This window comes from Macrobrachium rosenbergii, chromosome 51 (genome assembly GCF_040412425.1).
Source record: "Macrobrachium rosenbergii isolate ZJJX-2024 chromosome 51, ASM4041242v1, whole genome shotgun sequence".
Taxonomy (NCBI): Eukaryota; Metazoa; Arthropoda; class Malacostraca; order Decapoda; family Palaemonidae; genus Macrobrachium; species Macrobrachium rosenbergii.
In genome coordinates this window covers 42,937,383-42,954,668 of record NC_089791.1, presented here as the reverse complement: position 1 = coordinate 42,954,668, position 17,286 = coordinate 42,937,383, and the positions used below count along the sequence as shown (strand labels likewise).

Below are 17,286 nucleotides of genomic sequence, written 5' to 3'. Positions count from 1 at the left end.
AACGTGGAAAAGTTGCAGATAGTCTTAGCCAAGAAAGGCCGTTGTCTTGTTCACGCAGGCAGTCTTGAGTTTCGTTGATTCCTGTACCCCGCCTAAAATCCTCAAAGCATGATTCACTGACTGACCTTGCACGACACTAACATAGGTAATGGTAATGCTGAGATGATAGCGAGGGAAGAGGCTCTATTATTCAGGTCGTTTACATTCAGGATTACAGGATTGCCTGACTTCCTCTTTGTTTACCAAAATCATATAAACTGGTCTTTTAACTTTTTTTGCCATCACCCAAGAGAAGAATTCAATTACCTCCTATTTCTTTTCAGCATGAAAAGTCTACCTACCTAAAGTTACGACATGAGAGCACTTCCATCAATTTGTCTTCAAGCACTGACTGTATCAAAGCATATCAGAACACATATGGTTATCTGTCTTCGAGAACTGACTGTGTCCGAGCAAATCCCTGTCAAGAACTGGCTGTATCCGAGCAAATCTGTCAAGAACTGGCTGTATCCGAGCAAATCTCTGTCAAGAACTGGATGTATCCGAGCAAATCTCTGTCAAGAACTGGCTGTATCCGAGCAAATCTCTGTCAAGAACTGGCTGTATCAGAGCAATTCTCTGTCAAGAACTGGCTGTATTAGAGTAACTTAACGTCAAGAACTAGCTGTATCAGAGTAGCTCTCTGTCAAGAACTGGCTGTTCAGAGCAACTCTTGTCATGAACTGGCTGTATCAGGGCAATTGTCTGTTAAGAACTGGCTGTATCAGAGCAATTCTCTAGACAAGTCTTCTGGTTGTAACTGTATTAGATCATATCTGCTGACACTTCTAGACTGTATCAGGGCCCCTCTGTGGTGAGCATAACTTCGGAACAGCTAGAGGATTCCTTTGTCCAACCAAAAACTGACGGTCATCTAATAGCGTCTGATTCTGTTAATCCACTGAAGTCAACTTTGCAAGAGTGAAACTTTCAGACTGGGTTACGGATAACGCTTGGAGGACAGCCGTCGCTTTCTCCGGCTGATGGTGAGTGTTAAAATTACAATTATTAATATTATAATTCTAGCTTTAACATTAGTTTCATCTTGATTCATCTAACTCATGATTACTCATACAGTGTTCACGCATTTATCGCCAACATCTAGGTTATGAAGATATTCCAAAGAAATTTTACCTCGAACAAAACATTTGGGTTCTGAAAATGCAGTTTCAGTCAGGTATTTTGGAACAATTGTTCCGGCAGGCCTTATTTTAATCGCCAATTCAATTATCTTTTTCCTTTATGTTTTTAGGTCTTACTTTTCAATCAGAGTATATACTGTCCTGAGTGTGGTCTTTGCCGTACAGCATAGGCCTACTTTTTAGAAGTTTGTGCTTTATCTACTTATTCCATCTCGGTAGCAAATATCAAGGTGAATTTTTATTACGAATATCACCATTTTGATTCCTAACTCACATTTACTGTAGAGTCTTATTTGATTTTATCTTGATTTATCAGAAAACAAAATGGGAAGAAAGACAAACTTGTGGTGTCGTTGTGATTATCAGGAAAGCCTCTGTTGTTAATGTGTTCGAACTTTGTTTAGTTTGTGTACATACGAAAAGATCCACAGAACTGTTACATTGTAGCTATAACCTGCAAGGCCAAAGAAAAGTTACGTAACAGCGCTATCAAGTACGTAACAGCGCTATCAAGTTTGTACTGAGTTTTGAAAGGCCCCAAACCAGTAAACTTTGTATTGTTCTTCCGCCGTAAGATATTACTGGCTGTTCGTTTTACCTCCCCATAAATTTTCTCCTGTAGTTTTTATTAGTTCCACGTCTTAAGTAGAATCCAATCTTTAGAAAATAAGTTACACGTTTCTTCTAATCACTGGTTTGATTTGTTCCAATTTGCTCTAAGATTTGGGGAAAATACCTGAAACGATTTGGACGAGATACTGTGCTTCCGAAACCCATTCTAGACATTGACTTAAGTAGCATTGCTGTTTACTTTTGGACTAACGTACTAACATTTTACAGTCTTTCAACTCACTAGGATTATTAAGAGACCTCAAATATATTTGATACAGATTTTAGATTATTAGGAAGCTTTCATTGGGATAACTAAGTAAGTATATGAAATAAAACGATGCTATTCGAACTTGTTACATTGTCAGTTACCGTTAAGCCGCCTCCCACTCATCTGTGTATTTTCATCAGATTAAAAATTGGAGTATAAATATAGCTCTACTTATTTCATTCAAGAGGGTAAACTTTGGTAAACTTTCTCGCTAGGAGTGTATTGTGATATGACAAAGGTTAGAAGAGTATTAAAAAAAAGACAGTGTAGAAAAGAGACACTTTTTCAGGCTTTTTATATAACCAATTTTTCCATAAAGTAAAATCAGAAGAGTGTGTAAAGTGCGTATATATATATATATATATATATATATATATATATATATATAATATATATATATAGTATATATATAGATATATATATATTTATATATATATTATTATTATAATTATATATATCGTTCAGTTTTAGGAAAATATATTTTATAAAATAATCTTTGTATGCTGCCCCTCATTAAACATTTCTTTCTCGGCTAGCACAATTGTTATAAAAATCTTATTCATTGTATTCTCATTTATTTCTTTCTGCCCCGAACAATATTTGCTACATTACAGATGTTCAACTTTAAATTAGATTTAAACGCAAGCGTAAGCCCCATCCACGACCCACTCGCCCCATCTTACGCAGAAACAATAAGCGCGTAGGCCGCGCCCGGACGCCGCAATATTATAATAAACAACTTGGGGGCACTACAATAAAGGGATGTAGAGAGAGACTTCGTTTATGAGCCTTATTGATTCAACTCGGGCAGCAAATGGAGTTTGGACGGCGCTTATTTATAGAGCACTCGAGTCGACTTCACATTTCGTATATTCAAACACTTCACCGGCAGTCTCTGCCTCTCTTTTTGGGTTTCGATGCGCAAATTAGAAAATGGATCGCGTCCCGATGAAAGAAAAGGGATTGTGATGCGGAGGCCAAGACTGTGGGAAGTTGGGACGGGGAGGAGGAGAGAGGAATACGGTGGGGGGAGAACGTCAATGGGGAAGAAGAATGCAGGGGAGAATGTGCAAGGGGAAGAGGAATGCAGGGGAGAATGTACAAGGAGGGAAGAGGAATGCAGGGGAATGTGCAAGGGCGAAGAGGAATGCAGGGCAGTGTGCAATGGGGAAAGGAATGCAGAAGGGGAAGAGGAATGCAGGGGGCGAATGTGCAATGGGGGAAGCAAATGGGGAAAGAGGAATGGGAGTAGAATGTGCAGGGTGGGGTGAGGAATGTGGGGGAGGATTGTTCAAGGGGGAGAGGAATGCAAAGGGTGGGGAAGAGGAATGCCGGAGGCGGGGAGAATGTGCATAGGTGGGAAGAGGAAGGGGAGGGGAGAATGCGCAGGAGACGCAAAGAGAGAAAGAGGAATGTCGGGGTGGGGATATGTGCAAGGGAGGAAGGGGAATGCGAAAGTGGGGTTTATTTCCTCTAAGAAATCTTGCATCATTGGCGTGTAACTGAACACAATCTTACTTTTTCATTGTTATTCAGCCACTTATTATCGAAACCGCCTGCTGTTGTAAGAGGCAGTTATAAGCTGCCATTTCGATGCTATTCTAGTTGCCGTCGCTAGGCCGAATCTTACAAGGATAGTCCCCGCAGGGGGATAGTGCCGTCATTGCACCTCGTGCGGTGCACTGTAGGCATTACTTGAGGTTCTTTGTAGCGTGCATTCGGCCCGTAGCTGCAACCCCTTTTGTTCCTTTTACTTTACCTCCTTCCATATTCTCTTTCTTCCATCTTACTGTCCACCCTCTCCTAACAACTGAGTCATAGTGCAACTGCGAGATTTTCCTCCTGTTACACCTTTCGAACTTTTACTGTCAGTTTACGTTTCAGCGCTGAATGACCTCATAGGTCCCAGTGCTTGGCATTTGGCCTAAATTCTACGTTCAGTTCAGTTCAATATAAGGATAGTGTGACATTCACAAAGACGCTCGTCGGTACCAAGAAGAAAAACTTTTAACTTCATTCCTTAATCTCGTGAAGCCTCATACGCAACATCGCTTCCCTTTTTGATCCACAAGGAGGTGGTTACTGATCATATTGATTAAAGCCTGCGCATGTAATTGCAACGTCACACGCCCACATTCGTTACCTGAGAATCAAGTTTTATGTTCATAATGTCTGCAGAATAATATCATTCCCGCCCCTCTGTTAGGATGCTCATTATCTTTATTTCTTTTCCGGCTGAACAGAATTGAAGGTTATTGGTGCTGTCAAAGATCATGTTTCTTTTATCAAGCTCCTTTACCTCATATTCTGACATTTTAGTTTTGTTTTTATTCCAAGTCCTTCTCAGAATATCTTTTTTTTTTTTTTTTTTTTTGGAGTGCTGTAGAGAGTCCTTTATCTTTGCAAACTGCCATTTTGTCCTTTTGATATGTTAGGGAAAGTCCCCTCATCTCACAGGTTACCTTAGGCCCTTTTTTAGGTTGTGGAGAAAGCTCCTACACTCAAGACCTTTGCAATTTTTTTTTAGTTGTTAGATAACGTTCTACTCTTCACTCCGGCACCCTTGCACCCAGTTGAGCTCTTGATTTTCCTTTCCAGCTGTTTCAGATTTCAAGCAGAGTCTCACCTCACAGGTGTTCTTTTTTTTATCTGTCAGAGACAGTTCCCACCCCTCTTGGGCTGCCTTGCAATTCTCTTGAGCTGTTAGAAAAATTCCCTTCTCCTTATATCCACTGGTTTCTCAGGCAGGTTTGCTGTCCTATTGAAATGGGGAGAGTCTCCTCTCCCTCAGGCATCTTTGCTGTCATTTCAGTTGCTGGAGAGTCCCTTCTCCTATAAGGAATCCTTGCTGTCCTTCGCAGCTGTTGGAGTGGCTTTCTCCTCCTAACAGGCATTCTTGCTTTCACATTCAATTGTTGGATAGTCTCCGTTCTTCAGATATCTCGCTATCCATTTCAGTTGTTGGGGTAAGTTCCTTCTTGGTGCTCTTTTCGTAAAATGTCGCAGTCCTTCTGTCAGGTACCCTTGTTGCACTTTCGAGCTGTCGAAGGGAGCCCCCTTCACTTCTGATGCAGTTTTGCTATCCAGCACGTGTCAGGGCACAGATTCTAAGGTTTATTTTATATAATACTACAACTACTTTGTATTGGTAATTACTCTCCAGCCAAACTTAAGAATTCTTTCATACTTCTGTGCTCCCTCAGCGCCAAAATATCTCATCCTTATATAAAGGGCAACTTTAGCCTTAGGATCCTCACTATTCCCTGGTCTAAAGTAATGATATTGTGAGGTAATATTCCATCAGCCTTGGCAATATAAAAACGACTTTTCCTTGTTTTCACATTATAACAAAGCTGTATTTAGTGTTGTCACCCCTAACATTGTTTGCCTATGATGTTTTTCCATCAAAGACTAAAGTGGTTTAAATAGTTTAATTTGTTCAACACCAACCGTCAATAGAAGAACGCTCTACAGACCGTGTCAAAATGAAGGAAGTTTCATAAAATTTGGTTCAGATAACAGAAGCGATTTTTTTTTACCAACTGAGAGTAAAATGGTTATGTTATTGATAAAGAGGAGCAGAGAATATTTGAGTGCAAGAATGCAGGACATTTATTTTTTTAATTCATGTATTAAAGATTAAAGCAACTGCAAGTCTCATCGTTGGCAGAAATTTAATACGTCTAGACAAAGTGTACGTTTGCAACATGGAAAAAATCAGTGATTCCATTTTCTAAAAGTTAGGGTCTGAGATCTCCCAGATGATAAGAACGGTGATAGAATCTATTTCAGATTGTTCTCACACGCTGAACGTTAACATAAACCCTGAGTTATCGTGATATACGTCCGACTAACAGCAGAGGGGAAAGCCTTGAGAGGCCATAAACTGGAAAGGTCTGCCATAAACGTGCTGCATCAGGTCTAATACTAATGATTGTGAACATTGAAGAGTGAAGCCTCTAGGGATAAAAAGTAAAACATGAATGAGGTCAAGAGAGATAAATAGTAGTAGGAAATAATGTAGTATTCATTATACATTAAATATATTATACTTCAAAGTCAAACATGAAAGCAGAGATAAATGTAGTAAGAAATAAATAGGAAAATAATTATCATTCGAGGTATATATGAAATATACTTGAAAGAAAAACATGAAATCAGTGACAAGTATTGTATGAGATAAAGAGGAAAATTGGTATTTTAGGTGCATTAAATATACCCGAAAGCAATATGAAATCAGGTAATTATAGTCAGAAATAATGAGGAGAATTGAGAAGTATTCTAGGTGTTTTAGAAGTACCTGAAAGTAAAACATGAAAACAGAGAAAAGTATGCTAAGAAGTAAAGTGAATTAATTAGACGTGTAGGTGCATTAAATGTAAATAAAACAAGAAATCAGAGATAAATACAGTAAGAAATAAAATTAATTAATTAGTGTTCTAGGTGCATTAAATATACTTGAAAGTAATAACTGCAATGAGGCAATTGCACTTGATTCCTTTCGTATTTGTCAAATCTCGTTCCACTGACGAATGAACTGTTTTGGCGAATGGCATTTGACGAAAATGATCGTGATGTTGGTATTAATTGTACCTTGTACGTGTCTTCCGTGTGTGAATGGCATGTGTTTCACAACTAACGAACTGCCTTGGTTGTTTTCGTTATTTTTTAACCATTTTCAATTGCTATATTGATTATTTATCAGTCTTGTATTTTCATCAACTTCCTGGTCTTCTGACTGTCTTATCTCATTCTGAAAAATTTTCAAAATTTGTAAATTGTACTGTAAGAGCAAAAGTTACAATTTTTTAATAATAGGTTGCTTAGCTACTTATTTCTTCTTAATCTTTCTGGCATCATAAATTCTCATACAAGACTCTACAGAATGAAGGAAGAGTCAACTATAAGGAAATCCACAGAGAGCATGCCTTCTCTCTCTCTCTCTCTCTCTCTCTCTCTCTCTCTCTCTCTCTCTCTCTCTCTCTATATATATATATATATATATATATATATATATATATATATATATATATATATATATATGTGTGTGTGTTTGTGTGTGTGTGTGTATGTATATGTATATATAAATTTATATATATATAGAATCATTAAGCTACAAATGTCAGTTTAATATCCAATTCGCTGTACCTGAAAACATATATACATATATTATTTCGAAGCAGAGCGAACTGGATATTAAACGACATTTGTAGCTTAATGCTTGTATATGAATCACAGTGATGTGATAAAAATTTATATATATATATATATATATATATATATATATATATATATATATATATATATATATATATATATATATATATATATATATATGTGTGTGTGTGCATGTATGTATGCTCTCAAAATCCTGGAATAAGTAAAGGTTAGTAATAGCGCGTAGAGTAGCTGATGTTTTACGCTGTGATACGACGCTAGTTGGTATATTGGTGTGCAGAAACTTAAGTCTGCTAATTAAAATATTATGAAAGTCTTAGTGAAAGCAGACTGCTAATAATGGACTTTTACACGAGTCGAGGAATTAAGGTAAATATTGGCCAGCGAGATGCAAATATAAACGCCATTATGACAGGTGAAAGAATGGAAGTGGCTAATTTGCATGAGCATTGATGAGCAGATGTACGATACTGTTAGATGGGAAAGTAGGTTCAAGTCAGAAAATAGTGCAACAAGTTTAGAAGGAGATCTGAAAATGATTTGCAAGAGTAAATGAGTATCAGTGGAAGCTAAAATATATATAACTGGAATATTGAACAAATCCTCCTATGTGGAAGTAGTGTGTGGAGTTTGAGTGGTAATAAAAACAAGTAAAAACTGAGAGTAAAATGGTTATGTTATTGATAAAGAGGAGCAGAGAATAATTGAGTGCAAGAATGCAGGACATTTATTTTTTAATTCATGTATTAAAGAGTTAAACTAATTGCAAGTCTCATCGTTGGCAAGAAATTTAATACGTCTAGACAAAATTGTACGTTTGCAACATGGAAAAAAATCAGTGATTCCATTTTCTAAAAGTTAGGGTCGAGATCTCCCAGATGATAAGAACGGTGATAGAATCTATTTCTAGATTGTTCTCACACGCTGAACGTTAACATAAACCCTAGTTATCGTGATATACGTCCGACTAACATCAGAGGGAAAGCCTTGAGAGGCCATAAACTGGAAAGGTCTGCCATAAACGTGCTGCATCAGATCTAATACTAATGATTGTGAACATTGAAGAGTGAAGCCTCGGGGATAAAGAGTAAAACATGAATGAAGTCAGAGATAAATAGTAGTAGGAAATAATGTAGTATTCATTATACATTAAATATATTATACTTCAAAGTCAAACATGAAATCAGAGATAAATGTAGTAAGAAATAAATAGGAAAATAATTAGCATTCGAGGTATATATTAAATATACTTGAAAGAATTGTATGAGATAAAGAGGAAAATTAGTATTTTAGGTGCATTAAATATACTCGAAAGCAATATGAAATCAGAGGTAATTATAGTCAGAAATAAAGAGGAGAATTGAGAAGTATTCTAGGTGTTTTAGAAGTACCTGAAAGTAAAACATGAAAACAGAGAAGAGTATACTAAGAAATAAAGTGAATTAATTAGACGTGTAGGTGCATTAAATATAAGTAAAACAAGAAATCAGAGATGCGTACAGTAAGAAATAAAATTAATTAATTAGTGTTCTAGGTGCATTAAATATACTTGAAAGTAATAACTGCAATGAGGCAGTTGCACTTGATTCCTTTCGTATTTGTCAAATCTCGTTCCACTGACGAATGAACTGCTTGGCGAATGGCATTTGACGAAAAATGATCGTGATGTTGGTATTAATTGTACCTTTGTACGTGCCTGTGTGTGAATGTGCATGTGTTGTTTCACAACTAACGAACTGCCTTGCCGTTTTCGTTACTTTTAACCATTTTCAATTGCCATATTGATCATTTATCTGTTCGTATTTGACCAACTTCCCGGGTCTTCCGACTGTCTTACCTCATTCTGAAAATTTTCAAAATTTATAAATTCGTACTGTAAGAAAGTAAAAGATACAATTTTTTTAACATAGGTTGCTTAGCTACTGTATTTTAATCTTTCTGGTATCATAAGTTCCTATACATAAAGGACTCTACAGAATGAAGGAAGAGTCAACTATAAGGAATTCGGTTAAAGAGTATATACGCCCCCCCTCTCTCTCTCTCTGTCTCTCTCTCTCTGTCTCTCTCTGTCTGTCTGTCTGTCTGTCTGTCTGTCTGTCTCTCTCTCTGTCTGTCTCTCTCTCTCTCTCTCTCTCTCTCTCTCTCTCTCTCTCTCTCTCTATATATATATATATATATATATATATATATATATATATATATATATATATATATATATACATATATATATGTGTGTGTGTGTGTATGTATATGTATACATAAATTTATATATATATATATATATATATATATATATATATATATATATATATATATATATATATATATATATATATAGAAGCATTAAGCTACAAATGTCGTTTAATATCAATTCGCTGTACCTCGGAAACATATATACATATATTATTTCCGAGGTAGAGCGAACTGGATATTAAACGACATTTGTAGCTTAATGCTCGTATATGAATCACAGTGATGTGATAAAAATTCATATATATATGTGTGTGTGTGTGTGTGTGTGTGTGTGTGTGTGTGTGTGTGTGTGTGTGTGTATATAGATATGCATATGCGCTCATAAAATCCTGGCATAAGTAAAGGTTAGTAATAGCGTGTAGAGTAGCTGATGTTTTACTCTGTGATACGACGCTAGTTGGTATATTAGTGTGCAGAAACTTAAGTCTGCTAATTAAAATATTATGAAAGTCTTAGTGAAAGCAGACTGCTAATAATGGACTTCTACACGAGTCGAGGAATTAAGGTAAATATTGGCCTGCGAGATGCAAATATAAATGCCATTATGACAGGTGAAAGAATGGAAGTGGCTAATTTGCATAAGCATTTATGAGCAGATGTAGGATACTGTGGTTAGATGGGAAAGTAGGTTCAAGTCAGAAAATAGTGCAACAAGTTTCGAAGGAGATCTGAAAATGATTTGCAAGAGTAAATGAGTATCAGTGGAAGCTAAAACATATATAACTGGAATATTGAACAAATCCTCCTATATGGAAGTAGTGTGTGGAGTCTGAGTGGTAATAAAAACAAGTAAAAACTGTGCCGAGGTATCTTTGACGCAATCGAGTTTCCTGCACAGCGTATAATCAAGGCCACCGAAAATAGATCTATCTTTCGGTGGTCTCTGTATAATGCTGTATGAGCCGCGGCCCGTGAAACTCTCAGCCGCCTTGGTGGCCTGTCATATATCATTGCCAGAGGCACGATCATGGCTAACTTTAACCTTAAATAAAATGAAAATTACTGAGGCTAGAGGGTTGTAATTTGGTATGTTTGATGATTGGGGGTGGATGATCAACATACCAATTTGCAGCCCTCCAGCCTCAGTAGTTTTTAAGGTCTGAGGGCCGACTGAAAAAGTATCGGACAGGCAAAGCCGGCACAATAGTTTTCTTTTACAGAAAGCTAAAAATTGAAACAGCGTTGTGTAGGTGTAGGTGGAATAAAAATGTTTGGAAGGGTGAGAAGTAAAGACGGAGCATATGCAGTAAAACGATTACTGAAGGAGTAAAGATAGGTTAGTGCTGTGAAGTGAATTGGTCATGCAGAAGGATTGATGTAAAGTGAGCATATGGAGGTTTTACGGATGAGGAGGAAGAAGAGGACGGGTATGAGGAAGAGGACAGGGGGAGAAGGAGGAGGAGGAGGAAGAGGACAAGGGAAGGAGGAGGAGGAAGAGGACAAGGGGAGGAGGATTAGGACGAGGAGGAGGAAGAAGAGATGGAGGAGGAGGAAGAGGAAGAGGACAAGGGGAGGAGGATTAGGACGAGGAGGAGGAGGAAGAAGACAAGGGGAGGAGGAGGAAGAGGACAAGGGGAGGGGGAGGAGGAGGAAGAAGAGGACAAGGGGAGGAGGAGGAGGAAGAGGACAAGAGGAGATGGAGGAGGAGGAGGAAGAAGACAAGGGGAGGTGGAGGAGGAAGAAGAGGACAAGGAAGGAGGAGGAGGAGGAGGAGGAGGAGGATACTAATTTGCTGTTGGCTGACTGCCGTCGAAGAAGAAGCTCGTAAAAGAATGGCTTTAACATTGAAGTTCGAGAGCGAGAGTATGAAAGACATAAGTGGCTCAGTTTTCGTAGGGTGGCCGATGCTGTGTTGCTGAGCTTTTCCGTAAGTATACAAAGCTTTTTTTTCCTCAGGGGTTCAATCATTATTCATCAGAGAGTGAAGGTGACTTTGCGGAGCCACCACCAATAAGGCGAAACACATTTTCGTGGAAAAACATCGTTGCACTCTTTCTCTATCCATTCACGGTCCTGAGATCGATGCTCAGTGGGAAGACACCATTTAGGCTTGCTTCCTTTATAAGCCATTTTTTCCTCATATTTTATATATATATATATATATATATATATATATATATATATATATATATATATATATATATATATATATATTACTAAAAGGACCTCATTCAAACTGGGTGGTATCTAATGGAGTTTTTATTCAAAAAGTTACAAGCTTTCTTGGACAAACAGTCCACATTATCAAGTATCCGTACAATGAGCAGACGCGTAGTCCGGCTGTATTTATATCTGTGTGCTGGGTACTTTTATTAATCCTATAATCGCCTAGCTCTTCCTGTGTGACCTCCACCCCCTCTTGACCTTGGTCTTTCTCTGATCCTTCCTCCTAGGTGACCGTTTTCCGTGCTTTCTCTTACGTTTTTTCTTCGTTTCCTTGCTACTGTGGAGTATACGATTTTTCTAGATATGCTGTCTTCAAAGCCGTTTCCGGTGTTCCCTGCCATCGTGTTGTTGGCGCAAGTTATGAAGGCGTTCTCTACAACCAGTCTAGATGTTTTGTTGGTGTTCCTGTACAGAAAACTCATATTTTCCCAGTCTATTTTGTGGTCATTTTCCCAACAGTGTTTGGCAACTGCCGACGTCTGATTATAATGCCTTATGTTCTGCAGATGTTGTTTGCTTCGCTCTTTACATGATTTGCCAGTTTCGCCATAGTACCCTTCTTCACAGTCTAGACACGCTGCCATATAAACCCCCCCTCTAATCTCTTCCCCCTCTACCGACTTTTTGTTTCTAACTATTTTATTCCTAATGGATATGGCCTTAATTTTTGCATGGGGAACGAAAGTCACGATTTCATCGAAATGTGTAGAAGCTTAAGGGAACTAGATAAGAACAAAAATGGGGATGAAGCAGCTTTTTGCAGGGGGGCCATGTGGACGGGGATTAGGTCGAACAGATTCGTGTTTCCGGAGAGGTTACGTAAGGCCCTTGATAGGTTAGGAAAATACAAGGACATAAAGATTTGTAAGGCAGACAAAGGGGGGGCGGTTGTAGTAATGGATGCCGTAGAATACGAGAATAAGTTAGAACAATTGTTAAACGATGAAAACACATATGAGGCTTGCAACAAAAAACCGGACATTAGGGGGGTACAGTGCAATTTTAACAAAAAAGTAAGGGAAGCGTTGACAAAAATCCACGACAAAACCAAGAGAAAAGAATTAGAACATAGAGTAAAATCAGTGGAAAGTCCAGAGATCCCATATATTTATGGTAGCCCTAAGATCCACAAGGAAGGGTGCCCGCTAAGACCGATCGTGGCATCGACGAGATCACCGCAGAGGAGGCTGGAGAAATTTCTTTCCAATATAATGGGAAAATGGGTAGGCTTAGTATCCGAAGGGCATTTAAAACATAACATGAACCTGATAGACGAATTATCCAAAATTAACGTAAAAGACTGCAAATTTGCAAGTTTGGATGTAACTTCCCTGTTCACTAACGTACCAGTAAAGACGACGATGGAAATAATAAAAAAGAATATGGAGGAGGGGGTCTATACATGCGACATAGGTCATGACGTTTTAATAAAAATGCTACGCGTCTGCTCATTGTACGGATACTTGATAATGTGGACTGTTTGTCCAAGAAAGCTTGTAACTTTTTGAATAAAAAACTCCATTAGATACCATCCAGTTTGAATGAGGTCCTTTTAGTAATTCTACTAATGCACAGAACAATTGTGTATGTGATAAAGTTAATATATATATATGTATATATATATATATATATATATATATATATATATATATATATATATATATATATATATATATATATATATATATATATATATATATATATATATATATATATATATATATATATATATATATATATATATATATATATATATATATATATATATATATATATATACTCTATGTATGGCGAAATTGTATTTCCATTTTTTTCCTCTCTGGTTTCTCCTTCGTTTTCATTGTGAGTGCATCGAGATATTTTATCTTCGTGACTGAGAAGAATACAATTGAATATTATATATATATATATATATATATATATATATATATATATATATATATATATATATATATATATATATATATATAATATTCAATTGTATTCTTCTCAGTCACTGAAGATAAATATCTCGATAGACTCCACAATGAAAACGAAGGAGAAACCAGAGAGAAAATGGAATGAATTTCACTGTTTTTCCATCAAACCTCTTCCGGGGAATTTTATTGATAGTTAATAAAATTCCTGGAAGAGGCCTGACGGAAAGCGAAACTGTTGGGACAAATTAAGAATTGTATTTCCTTTTGCATCAATGGTTTTTCCGTCGTTTTCATTGTGGAGTGCATCGAGGTGTGTAATGTGTGTGTGTGTGTGTGTGTGTGTATATATATATATACTGTATATATATATATATATATATATATATATATATATATATATATATATATATATATATATATATATATATATATATATATATATATATATATATATATATATATATATATATATATATATATATATATATATATATATATATATATATATATATATCATAAATATATTCACAAATATATGTATATATAAATATATAATATATATATATATATATATATATTATATATATATATATGTATGTATATAAATATATATGTATATAAATTTTATATACATGTGTGAGTATGCAGGCTTGCAACCATGTGATTGGGTGAATGTATGCATGCGCGTATGTGTGTTTGTGTGTGTGTGTGTATGTGTGTGTGTATATGGCTCAGCAAGAGAGAGTTACAGAAAAAGGTGAAAAGGTCTCATACATGAATTTCCTCTTATGAAAGGAACGGAAAGTTCCTCTGTGCGAGGCGTCCATTGATACCAATCTAATTAGGACGAATTACACAGCTGATCTGCCACATTCTCCTGCTCAAAGAAAAAGGACAACTTTTATTGTCTCTTTCGCGTAATGGCCCACCGAATTGAGTGATATTGGCTACTAGAATGCGAGGGGATTTCGTAATTACCGAGGGAATAGGCAATATTAGGGGTTGAGGAAAGCGGGGAGAGAGAGAGAGAGAGAGAGAGAGAGAGAGAGAGAGAGAGAGAGAGAGAGAGAGACTTTATCGGAGAGGCCTGCAAACCACCTCTCCTATATCGTAGAGACGTCTAAATTAGAGAGAGAGAGAGAGAGAGAGAGAGAGAGAGAGAGAGAGAGAGAGAGAGAGATATCCTTTGTCGCAGAGGTCTGCAAACTACCTCCCTTATATCGTAGAGACGTCTGAACCATGAGAGAGAGAGAGAGAGAGAGAGAGAGAGAGAGAGAGAGAGAGAGAGACTAGCGGAGAGGCATGCAAACCAGCTCTTCTATATCGTGGAGACGTCTAAACGATGAGAGAGAGAGAGATCCTTTGTCGCAGAGGCCTGCAGACTACCTCCCTTATATCGTAGAGACGTCTGAACTATGAGAGAGAGAGAGAGAGAGAGAGAGAGAGAGAGAGAGAGAGAGAGAGAGATACACTTTCTCTGTCGCAGAGGCCTGTAAACCACCTCTCCTATATCGAAGAGATGTTTAGACCACAATAATGAAAGAGAGAGAGAGAGAGAGAGAGAGAGAGAGAGAGAGAGAGAGAGAGAGAGAGAGAGAGTGTGTGTTTATTACGTCTAAATCATGAGTGGAGGGGTTATTTGTTTAACCATTGTGTGAAGAAATTCTCCCTCTTTCTTGTTATCTCATACACAAGCTTTACTGGTATTTCTTGGGACTCTTTAGGATCCAGCATTATCGATCGCCAGCTAGTAAGAACGCTCAATCCATTATATACAGGATGGACGTACCTATTGTAATTGATGTTGAGATTAAAGAAACAAGTTTCTTTTATACCAGAACATTAAATCCGTTATATGAAGGATGGATATACTTACTGAGATCTTTCCTAGATAGTGACCCCCAACAAAGTTCGGGGATCGTTATCTAGGACTAATATATCTTGGGGGTCATTATCTTTATGATATTTACAGTCTTTTGTTTATGTATTCACGGTAATCCCCAACGGGCTTGTACTAAACGGGCCGCAAAGGTGGATACATACCGGGTTAAAACTTAAAACCCTTGGGGGTCACTATCTAGGAAAGACCCACTCACTGTGACTGACGGTGAGATAAAAAGACGCAGTTTCTTATGCACCACCATCAAACAACCAAAAGGCCGAAATCAGGAATCAAGTATGATTGGTGCTTAATCTCTCCTTCACCAGAGACATTTGTTTGTCAGGAGCTGGAAATATCAGCTGATAATTGGCAAGTAATTTTGAGTGATAGTTTCGCGTGACGTTTATGACCGAACACATCACCCCGTTTCCAATTGCCCGACAAGATCAATAAGAGAACTCTCATTTTGAAACGCATTTCTGATTAGAAGAGAAGTGATTGATGGGCCAGGCAAAATTTTATCCACGGTGGACTATTATAATCATGGTAGAAGCCCAATATCCCGCCTACAGCAATGATATATGACGTCAGTCACGAAGTACGGGCAATTTTGTGCCATTTCACGGTGCTTGAAGTGGCTCCAGCTGAACGCACATATTTAATGTGAGTAAACAGGGGGTTTTAAAAAATGAACACACGAAATTATGGGCTATACATCAAGGCATGAAAGTAAACTTAAGATGAGTCATAGCAGATAACGAAGACGGAAAAAATTTTTATCAAAAGGCCTCGATAGATAAATTAAAAAAAAAAATTAACGGCTGTTGTGCAGTTACATCCATACAGAAATGATTTCTGTGGAGGCAATGTTTATGAAGGCAGTTACTGAGCGAACTACGCATGTTTATAACATAGCAGCGAGGGAGGGGTAACTATGGGATTTTTGTTTGCCGTTGACGGAAAATATGGTCAATATTCTGATTGGCGGAAGCTCAAGCTGCATCAGCCAATCAGAAACAGGATAGAAACTTCAGTGGTGCCGACTGCCTATATTTACCGTTAGTTTTCGAGAAAATGACAATTAGCGAAATGCATGGAAGCATTAGAATTGTGAAGTAAAAACAAATTTGATTGGCGATACACACACACACACACACACACACACACACACACAAAACACATATATATATTATATATATGTGTTTGTATGTACATATGTATGTACGTGTGAGTGTATTTATAGTTTTTGTATTTATGTATGTATAAATATACACATATATACATACACGGAAAGGGAAAAGACATTACCTGGAACAAACTGAATATTTTCGTGAAGTAATCACGTGGAAAGGAATGCAGTCAGAATCCTTTTTAAGCGAAGACACGCGAATTCCCATCCGACGTTGTTTTTCCCCCCCTCTCGCTTTTTTGCATTCGGAACACAAAGGCCCCGGAAAACTTCGACATTGTCCTCGTGCACGACATTGCTCTCTACTGAGTATCCCGCCTCGAAAACTGCTGCAAAAAATCACGGAAAAAGGAAGGAAGGTACGTAAACAAACAGTGGATTGAATGACGGAGCATCTAATATTACGCTTTTCGTCGAGTTGCCTAGCCTACAAATTTATCTTCTTTTGCCGTAATGGGCTTGTTTTGACCTGAAGCATAACTGTGGAAGAAGTCAGCTGTAGATATCTGTTTAAATGCGCGTATGAAGATCGCTAGACGAATGAATCTTTGCTTTACAATTCTAATGCTTCCATGAATATTAATCTGGTACTTGCATTTTGTGTATTGTCATTTTTAGTCTTCTGCAAAAGAAACTAT

At 37.3% G+C, this 17,286-nt stretch overlaps 1 protein-coding gene across 2 annotated transcripts in view; it reads left to right on the top strand.

Annotated features, from left to right (window-relative positions):
- The first annotated feature begins 323 nt into the window (after positions 1-323).
- Positions 324-17,286, top strand: part of LOC136833344 (trypsin-1) — a 436,392-nt gene continuing 419,429 nt past the window's right edge. The window contains exon 1 of one of the 2 annotated variants that reach the window (XM_067095357.1): positions 324-1,025. The gene's annotated coding sequence lies outside the window, so the exon portion shown is untranslated. The remainder of the gene's footprint in view (positions 1,026-17,286) is intronic. The other variant, XM_067095358.1, reaches the window with a different exon arrangement.